This window comes from Pteronotus mesoamericanus, unplaced genomic scaffold (genome assembly GCF_021234165.1).
Source record: "Pteronotus mesoamericanus isolate MK-2021 breed Mesoamerican mustached bat unplaced genomic scaffold, CSHL_Meso_final scaffold_36, whole genome shotgun sequence".
NCBI lineage: Eukaryota > Metazoa > Chordata > Mammalia > Chiroptera > Mormoopidae > Pteronotus > Pteronotus mesoamericanus.
Genome location: NW_026555313.1, coordinates 17,757,936 through 17,767,725, shown reverse-complemented (window position 1 = coordinate 17,767,725; position 9,790 = coordinate 17,757,936).

Sequence of the window (9,790 nt, the reverse complement as noted above, 5' to 3'; positions counted from 1 at the left end):
CCCATTTCAGCAATAAACAAACAAAATAAGAAAAAAGGAAGAAATGCAACCAGGGTGGTTATGTAACTTGCCTGAGGCTGAGCCAAGATGTAAACCCTGGTCTGACAGCCTCCTAGCTCATGTTATCCCATCTCATCACCCTGCCTCCCATGTGTTACCCTTCCCTGAGAGCTGTTTTCAATTCCTGCTATCAGTGACCATCCCAGGGGCCTCTGGTTTATCTTGGACTCATCAATGCATAAACCCCTATACAGGGAGTTTCCATCTGCTTCACAGTCTGGTCCAAACCTCCGAAGGTGATGGATGCCTCTTTCCTATAGCCAGAGGGCCGTGCCCCTCACTCGGTTAAGAAAGATAGGATGATGCCAATAATGTCTTCCTTTGGAACCTTTCTGTGGATCACAGTGCTTCTCTGTCAGAGGAAGAAAGGGGAGTTGGGCATTTAGTGCCAGGTAGAAACTGTGCCCGCCTCCCAACACTACCTGGTGTGGAGTAATACTGCCACCATGTGGGCAAGTCAGTTACACTTAGACAACTGTGATGGCAGAGCAGTCAGCCCATTTTTCAGGCATTTATTTAATGCTTGTTTTGTGCCTACTGTTGTCACGTACCTGCCTAGACTCCTGCTGCTGCTGTTTCTGTTATTCCTTCTTAGTGAGCTAAATGATGTCAGGGATTCACGCTCTTTTGAGTGTTCAATATTTATACATCATTTATTCAGGGCACTTTCACCTAGGGGTTATTCGTACTACTCAGAAATTATAATGATGGATCAGCTTTGTGTAGTGAGGGGCTGCTTTTTTTTTTTTTTTTTTTTTTTTTTGCTTCCAAGGTTTTGGAGACAAAAGGATGCACAGGGAAATATACAATTCCAGAGCTACTTACTCTCCTGATATGGACTCCATCTCAATTGTTATGAAAGAATGGGGATATATGTGTTTCCTGCAAATGCCTTTGCTTCTTTTAGGATTAACAGTTTAATAACAGATTAAAAACATATCATAGAAACTTAGAAAATAGAGAAAAACAAAAAATCATTTATGATTTGTTTATCTTGAGACCATCATTATTAACACTTTGATGTATTCTCTTTCTGTTTTTTTCTTCCTGAATTTTTTTTTTTTTTTTTTGGCAATGATGTAGCAATGGTGGGAAAAGAGTTGCATGTCCACATGTGGGCTTTGGAAGAAAAATTGGGGGTGGAGATAAAGATGTGAGATTATCAGCACATTTCTAGCATCCTGTAGCAATAGAATATATATAGGCATCCATGCACATATGCATGACTGTTTCTCTTAAGCCAATTTTAATTGTGAGAAGTAGAGACTAGTGAACTTAGAGTCAGATAGACACTTATTCAAATACCAGTTCTGCCATTTAACACTTGTTCAGGGTTCTCCAGAAAAATAGAACACATAAGAGATTGGGAGAATCAAGATGGTGGAGGAGTGAGTGGAAGTCATGCTCACACCTTCCCAGGACCAACCTGGAAGTACAACTAAATTGTGGAGAAATCACCTGGAATAAAAAAACTGAACAATAGTGAGAGAGGAGCCTTATAGCCTCCGACAGACAGAAAAATCAGCTTTAGCACAACCTAACTGGTAAAGAGTGCGGTAGAGATTCGAGAAGGCGGATGGAGCACCCACAGGCAGCAGCACCAGAAGGATATTGAAAAGGCCTGTTGGATCCCCCTGAGAAGAGCAGGGTCTAAACCCTAAGTGGGGATTTCCAGCCTACAGCACCAGAACCCCAAAAGTACACAGATAATAGCCAGCTGCAAAAACCAGCAGGGTTGCTCTCTGGCAGAGATGGGCAGCTAGAGACACAAAGAGCCGTTTAAAGGGTCAATGCATAAATGTTTATTTGCAGCCACTTACCCTGGGATGCAGCAAAGGTGGGGGCAGAGTGGGCTAGAGATGCCTGAGGAGAGACTGGGGAAGGAGGTTTTGGGGTGAGAACTGAGAGAGTAGCTGGTGGGATCCTGGTGCTGACTCTTCCCCAATATGACAGCAGTCACCTGGCTCAGACAGACCACTCCCCTGGGTGGGAACAGCGTGAGAGGATACGATAGCCCCACCCCAGGAGAGACTCTGCCCTGGCCAGGTGGTGCTAAAGCCTGACGGCTGAGTACAGAGTGGCAGCCACAGATAATAGATCCTTGTCTAAAAGGGCTGCAGAGTGGTCTAGAGATACTTGAGAGACTGGAGGCAGAGGCTTTGGGGAGAGAACGAAGAGAGTAGCTGGCGGGATCCCAGTGCTGTTCCATCTCCCATAAGGCAGCAGCCATCTGGCTCAGGCAGACTGCTCCCCTGAGTGGCAGCAGCATGAGAGGACCCAATAACCCCACCCCCAGGAAGGACACTGCCCTGCTCTGTGGTGTCTCTAAGCCAGCCTGCTGAGTGCAGACTGACTAGATTAACAGCTGAAGGAGACAGCCACAGACAGTAGATTCCTGGAAGTCTCGAACACATTACCTAAGGTCAGACAAGGTCAACATCTGACAGCATCAGAGGCAGATCCAGAAAGAAAAAACAGAGGTCTCCTAAAATAGAAGTTCACACCACACAGTCAGGAAATCAAGACAGATCAGTTTAAGAAGCAGAAGCAAAAAAGATGAGTCTCATAAATAATGGGAACACAAAGAAACAACCCCCAATTGAAAGGAAAGGAGGAATCCCCAGTGAGAGAACTAAATGAAAAAGAGGCAAGTAAAGTATCAGATATTGGGTTCAAAACAACAGTTCTAAGGAAGCTCAATGAGCTCAGTGAGCTCAGAGAGAATTACCAAAAACTACAGGGAAACTATGAGGAACTTACTGCAAACTATATCAGCATGAAAGAGGACATAGAAATTATCATTAAGAGGCAAGAGGAAATGAAGAATACAATTTCTGAATTGAAGAACACAGTAGAAGGAATCAAAAACAGGCTAGATGAAGCAGAGGATGGAAGATGCAAGCTAGAGGATAAGGTAGAAAAAACTCCCAGAAAAAGCAAGAAAGTGAAAAAAGACTCAAAAAGAATGAAGAAGAGTTTAGGGAAATACAGGACAACCTGAAACATAATAATATCCATATAATAGGGATACCAGAAGAAGAAGAAGAGGAGCAAGAGATAGAGAACCTGTTTAAAAAAGTAATGATGGAGAACTTCCACAATTTGAGGAGAGAAAAAGTCACACAAGTCCAGGGAGCACAGAGGGTCTCATTAGAGAGGAACCCAATGAGGTTCATTCCAAGACATATCATAATTAAAATGGCAAATATCAAAAACAGAGAATTCTAAAGGCAGCAAGGGAGAAACAAGTAGTAACATATAAGGGAGCCCCAATATGGCTAGCAGCTGAATTCTCAACAGAAACACTACAAGCCAGGAGGGAACAGCAAGAAATATTCCAAGCAATTAAAAGCAAAGGCCTGCAACCTAGCTTGCTCTACTCAGCAAGACTCTCAATTAAAATGGAAGGCAAATAAGGAGTTTCTCAGACAAAAGAAGGTTAAAAGAGTGCACCTCTGTCAAACCAGCGTTGCAAAATATACTAAAGGGACTGCTTTAAGAAGATGAAGAAAAAGAGTCTATGAATACCCAGTTCATTTCACAGTCACCAATACTTGATATTACCAAGATTTTTAATACTAATCTGATTGTGACAATGATGTGTTATTTTAACTGTTACTTTATTATTTTTTGAAACTAAACCTGTTTTTGTATATGTCTTGCCTATTTCTATTATTTTTAAGAAACTTTAAATGACTTTTTAGTATTCTTTATCCATTTTTGACTAAATGTTTGTAGAATTTTTTCCCTAAAAAAACAAAACAAAACTATTAACTCTTTTTTAGATGTGTTGCAAATACTTTCCTATTCTATTACTTGTCCTTGAACTTTTTTATATGTAAATTACTATATAGTCTTAAATGTTTAATATAGTCATATTATCAATATTTTACTTTGTAGTTTCTGGGTTTGAATATTTTACTTCAGGGTAAGAAAAATATTATTTTGTATTTTCTCCTAAAACTCCTTAGATTTTACATATTGATTTTTAACTCATCTGAATATTTTTGTATAATGTGTGAAATAAGGCTCTATATTTGTTTTATTTCAAGTAATAGTGGTCCATGCACCTTATTTGTTGAATAAGCCTTATTTTCCCCATTGACTTGAAATATCAATTTAATCATATATAACATTGTTAGACAGATATCTATGTTTGTTTCTAGAATGCTCGTTTTATTTCATTGATCTACATGATTATTTGTATGCTGATATCATGTTTAAATGGCTGAGACCTTATAATTGATGTAATTTTCTTAATATTTTATAATGGCTCTTTACATTTAAGAAAATAAAATCAATCTGCATCAAAAAAAGAACAAATAAGAGATTGATATATAACATAGATGTAGATGAGATTATAGATATGGAGAGAGAAGAAAAAGAGATTTGTTTTAGGGAACTGGCTCACACAGTTGTGTGAGAGGTGTGCAAGTCTGTCATCAGCAAGGCAGATGAGAAGGCTGGAAATTCAGGTAGAAGTTGATGCTGCCGTCTTGAGGCAGAATTTGTTCTTCATCTCAAAATCTCAGTTTTTGCTTGAAGACCTCCATTTAATTGGATGAGGATACTAACGTTAACTTAAAGTCAACTGATTGTAGATGTCTATCAGAAGGGATTTATATGAAATATTCAAAGTGATGAAAAGCAAGAACCTATGACCAAGGTTACTCTATCCAGCAAGGCTATTATTTAGAATGCAAGGACAGATAAACAGTTTCTCAGACAAGAAAGAGCTGAAGAAGTTCATCACCACCAAACCAGTACTAAAAGAAAGGTTAACGGGTCTTCTTGAAGAAGAAAAAGAAAAAAATAGGTTAAGTACCAATACTAGGGCCTAGCTAAGTTGACACATAAGACTAACAATCATACCGTGTATGTGACCTTAGTCAAGTTACTTAACTTCTGTGAATCTCAGTTTCCCCATCTGTAAAATATGGTGAAAAGTACTTTCCAAGGAAATTTGTATTAGTACTCTTTTAAGGAAAAAATCAGAAATCCATTTTCCCCCCATAAGACTTTGAGAGTACATTTATTAAAGCTGGAGACAGTGAAACAAGGAAAGGCTTAGGACAGGAGAAGCAACAGGAAAGAGACCGGGTGGGACTGCTTTGGCTCCCTAGAAATATTATAGGAAAGAAGTGAGCCAAGGTGGGGCTGCCATCGGCTCATGAGAGAGTCAGAGGAAAGGGGCCTTGGAGGCAGGTTCAGAGGGTTAGCCTGGGATGAGCTGCTGCTCTCCGTTGCTCTCCTGGTTGCAAGTCTTGTGGGATCCCTTTGAGCTTAGGACATAATTATATTCTTGGCCTCAAATGACGTAATCAGAGCTCAGGTTATATTCCCATTTTGTCCCTGTTTTTCTCTGCTAGCTTATTTTCAGTCATGTTCTTCCCACATCATACAAGTTCCAGATACTTAGCATCTTCTCAGCCTTGCAACCTGAATGGAAATGGAGCCTCTCTTTTCTATGCATTCCAGAAAAATCTCAGAATTGATTCTCATTGGCTTAATTGGGTAACCTTCCCATATATAAATATTCATGGTCAGGAAAAGGGTGTGTTGACTGGCCAAACAGGGTTTCATGACTACTGCCCTAGCTGGGGTCAGCCCTACCCAACCCATATGGACTGAAAGTGAAGAAGGGTAGATTCTCCCAAAGGAAAAACAGGGTGCTATTATCATAAGAAAGGGAAAGACAGGCTGACCAAGAAAAAACAACTCCACTAGAGTTTATTGCTTGGCTGCCTGACACTCTATACACTATTTTGCCAAGTAATAATTTAAAAAATGCCTCCCTCTATGTCATTGACAACTCACTGACTCTTCCCAAAGGGAGACAGCCCAAAGCCATCTACACTTGGATGTAAAAGCTGCAGGTCTGGGATCTCTGAGTGGTATGTGATTCCAAGGCTAAGGTCCTCATGTGGGTTCTCATGGTCCTGCAACTGATAGCCAAAGGATAAATATAATCAGGCCTGTATGGCCAGCATGTTACAACGGTGGGGATGTTGGATAACTGCAATGGAAAATTCTTAGTGATAAAATGTGAACCCTCTGTGGTCACTGGTTCACACAATATATACCATTCTGTAGTTTGGGAATGTGACTTTGTCCCTGCCTGGAGAATGAAGTGTGATCCTTGACCAGCCAATCCAGCTGTTCCCAGCCGCACTCTCTGAAAGATGTCTCTTCTACTCCACTCCTTGATCTCATTTAAGAAGAGCATCGGATGACATTTCCTTCCTGGGGTCTGTGTACTACATTCTCAGCTCATTTGCTAACAGTACAGTGCCGGGAGGGTGGGTATGGGGTGGGGGCTCTAGAATTAGCCAAGGGCTTCAGCAATTACAAGACTTTATTTTTTCTAGTCTTGAAATTTCTCTAGCAAAACAACTCCCTTAAAACTTTAACAGGGCTTTTACTCTTTCTGAACAATTCAGTGCTAAAGCCATTAGAGGTAGGCCATCTGCTGTGGCCCAAAATGGTTTCTGAGCCCCAGCAGGGTAAGGAAAATGCATCCTGTGGAAGAGACAGTCAGAAGTGGTGAATCAGCACTGAGTAAGCTAGGTGTGGAGTGGCAGAGCTTGTGCCCTGGGGGAGGCAAAAGGGCGTTCTGGCAGAGGGAGGGGCCAGTGCAGCGTATCAGAGCTTGTGCAGAGGGAAGAGGGTACGGTGGGGAGCAGCCTGGTATGAGGAGAAGGGTGTCTCCATAGGATAGTGGCCTGCTTAGTGTGGGGTGTTAAATGCCAAGCAGGATGAGGAGGGTGTTCATGTGAGCAGGTGTCCTGAAACAATGAGTTGGCATTGAAGAAGGGAGAGGAAGGTGTATATGTGGATGGGTGTGTCCTCACTGAGAAGGCCTGAGATTAGCAGCATCTCTTGCCTCAACATCTTGGAACTGGGGGCTCCTTGTAGAAATGGTTGCTTCTGATACTGAGGTGAAGAAAATGCAAAGTGAGCCTGGAATGTGTTGTTGTGCTAGAAAGCAATGAAGTGCTCAAAAAACAATGGGATCATGTAAAAAAGATACAGCTTGAATGAGTTCTCATTGAGTGGCCAGTCAAGGAACAATCTGAGCATCAAGTAAATAATGACAATAACAATCCACTGAAAAACAAACAAACAATTGTCTCCACTAATACAAAGAAATGAACCAATTGAAAGTTTGATGAGGCATGGGGCATTTACAAATGTTTAAAGTTCAGAGGTACCACAATAATGAACATATGCTTGTTAGCTACAAAGGGGGAAAAGAGGAACCTTACCGTGGAGAAGCTTGGCAGGCACCACCTGAATCAAATGTCAGAGTGAACATCATCAGATACAGGAGAATGAAAATCGTGAGCCACCTTATAGGATTCCATGAGAAAAATCCAATACTACCTCTCTGATATTGCCATCAGAGGCATTGCCTAAATATAGTGAGAAAATTTCAGGCTAAAGTAAATCAAGAGATGTTCTACAAAATAACCTTCTTCAAAAGTGTCAGGATCATGATAAACACTAAAGGATGGATCATCCAGATTGAAGACCAGAGTTGTGAAACAAAATGAACAGCGGACACACACAACTTATTTTTCTTTAAAGATCATTAGTGAAACAACTAAAGAAATTTGAGTATGGACTTGAAATCAAATAATAGTATTGTATCAATATTAATGTCTTGTTTTTATTGCAGCTAGGTAGGGGGGGGAATGTCTTTGATTGTAGGAAATAGTAAACTATTTGCAGGGCACAAGGTCAGAAACTTATCTTCAAATGGTTCAATAAAAAGAAAGTTCTTTGTACTGTATTTACAACTTTCATGTAATTTTATGGTAATGATCACAGTTGACATACAATATTATATTAGTTTCAGGTGTACAACCCAGCAATTAGACATTTATGTAACTTACAAAATGATCACCCCAATAAATCTTGCAGTCACCTGGCACCTTATATAGTTACTAGAATATTATTGAATATATGAGGTCTATCCAGAAGGTATCCAGCCATGTTATATGAAAAATAGAGACATTTATTGAAGAAGATACAAAAAACATTGTACATAGGATGATGATACTTCAGTGCCCTTCAAAGTAGGCACGTTGGGGCATCACACAGCTCTCCCAATCGCCATCAGCTGCCCTATCATGTTTTCCTGAATCTCACTGAGGGTCTGAAATCTCTTCCCTTTCAAAGGTGATTTCAGTTTTGGGAAAAGCCAAAAGTCTCAGGGTGCCAAATCTGTGTTGTAGGGGGTTGAGTCACCTAGGTGATTTTATGTTTCACCAAAAAACTCTGCAAGAGACATGATGTGTGAGCAGGCTCATTGTCATGATGAAGCTGTCAATCACCCGTTGCTCATAGCTGTGGCCAACTGAATCACCCAAATAGTTTCCACAGAGGAATGGTCAAGCTTAATGCAAAATTTGATGCAGATTCGTTGCTCTACTCATTCAGTCATTTTGAATGTGACGGCCACACAATATACATGCTCACTCATGGGCATCTACTGCCCCCACTGACTAATACAGTGAAGTCATCATTCTTCATGCATGTGCATTCCAGTCCATTCTCCTTGGCTGCCAGGTTACATTATTGTTGCAGAAATCATTCTCATTATATTAATGATGGCTGGGTTTTTTTCCGGACAGACCTCGTATTCCCTTTGCTGTATTTTATACCCATATGACTATTCTGTAACTACCAATTTGTACTTAATCCCTTCACATTTTTCACCCAGATCCCTACCCCCTCCTATCTGGCAACTATCAAAATGTTCTCTGTATCAATGAGTTTATTTCTGTTATGCTTATCCATTTACTTTGTTTTTTAGATTCTACACATAAGCATAATCATATAGCATTTGTCTTTCTCTGACTTGTTTTTCACTCAGCATAATATCTCTAGGTACATTCTTGTTGCAGATGCTAAGATTTCATTCTTCTTTTTATGGCTGAATCATATTCCATTGTATATATGAATGGCATTTTTATCCACTCATCTATCAATGGACACTTAGGTTGCTTTCATATTTTGGCTATTGTAAATAATGCTACAATGAACATGTGGATGTGTATGTCTTTTTGATTTAGTATTTTGGGTTTCTTTGGATAAATACTTAGTAATGGAATAGCTGGTTCCTTTTTTGTCAGTTGTTATAGCCTTTGTTTTATTATAGTCTAGCTTGTCTGGTATAAGCATTGCTACTCCAGCCTTATTTGTTTGTTTCCATTTTCATGAAATATCTTTTTATGCCCATTTACTTTTATTCCTTGTACGTCTTTTTATCTGAAGTGGGTCTCTTGTAGACAGCACCTGGACCTTGCCTGTTACTCATTCAGCCACTGTATGTCTTTTGATTGAAGCATTTAATTCATTTGCATTGAAGCAATTGTTGACAGGTATGTATTTATTTACATTGTATTATTACTAGTATCTTTAAAGATGTTATTTATTTTTAGAAAGATTATATGGAAGGGAGGGAAAGAGGGAGAGAAACATTGATGTGCAAGAGAAGCACCGACTGGTTGTCTCTCACACGCACCTAGCTAGGGACCTGGTCCATAACCCAGGCATGTGCTCTGACCAGGAATCAAACCAGCCATCTTTCAGTTCACAAGCAGCACTCAATCCACTGAGCTATAGCAGCCAGGGCCCATTTTATTATTAATATTTTTAATCTTGTTTTCTTCTTCTTAAAGAAGACCCTTTAACATTTATTGTAATACTGATTTAGTGGTGATGA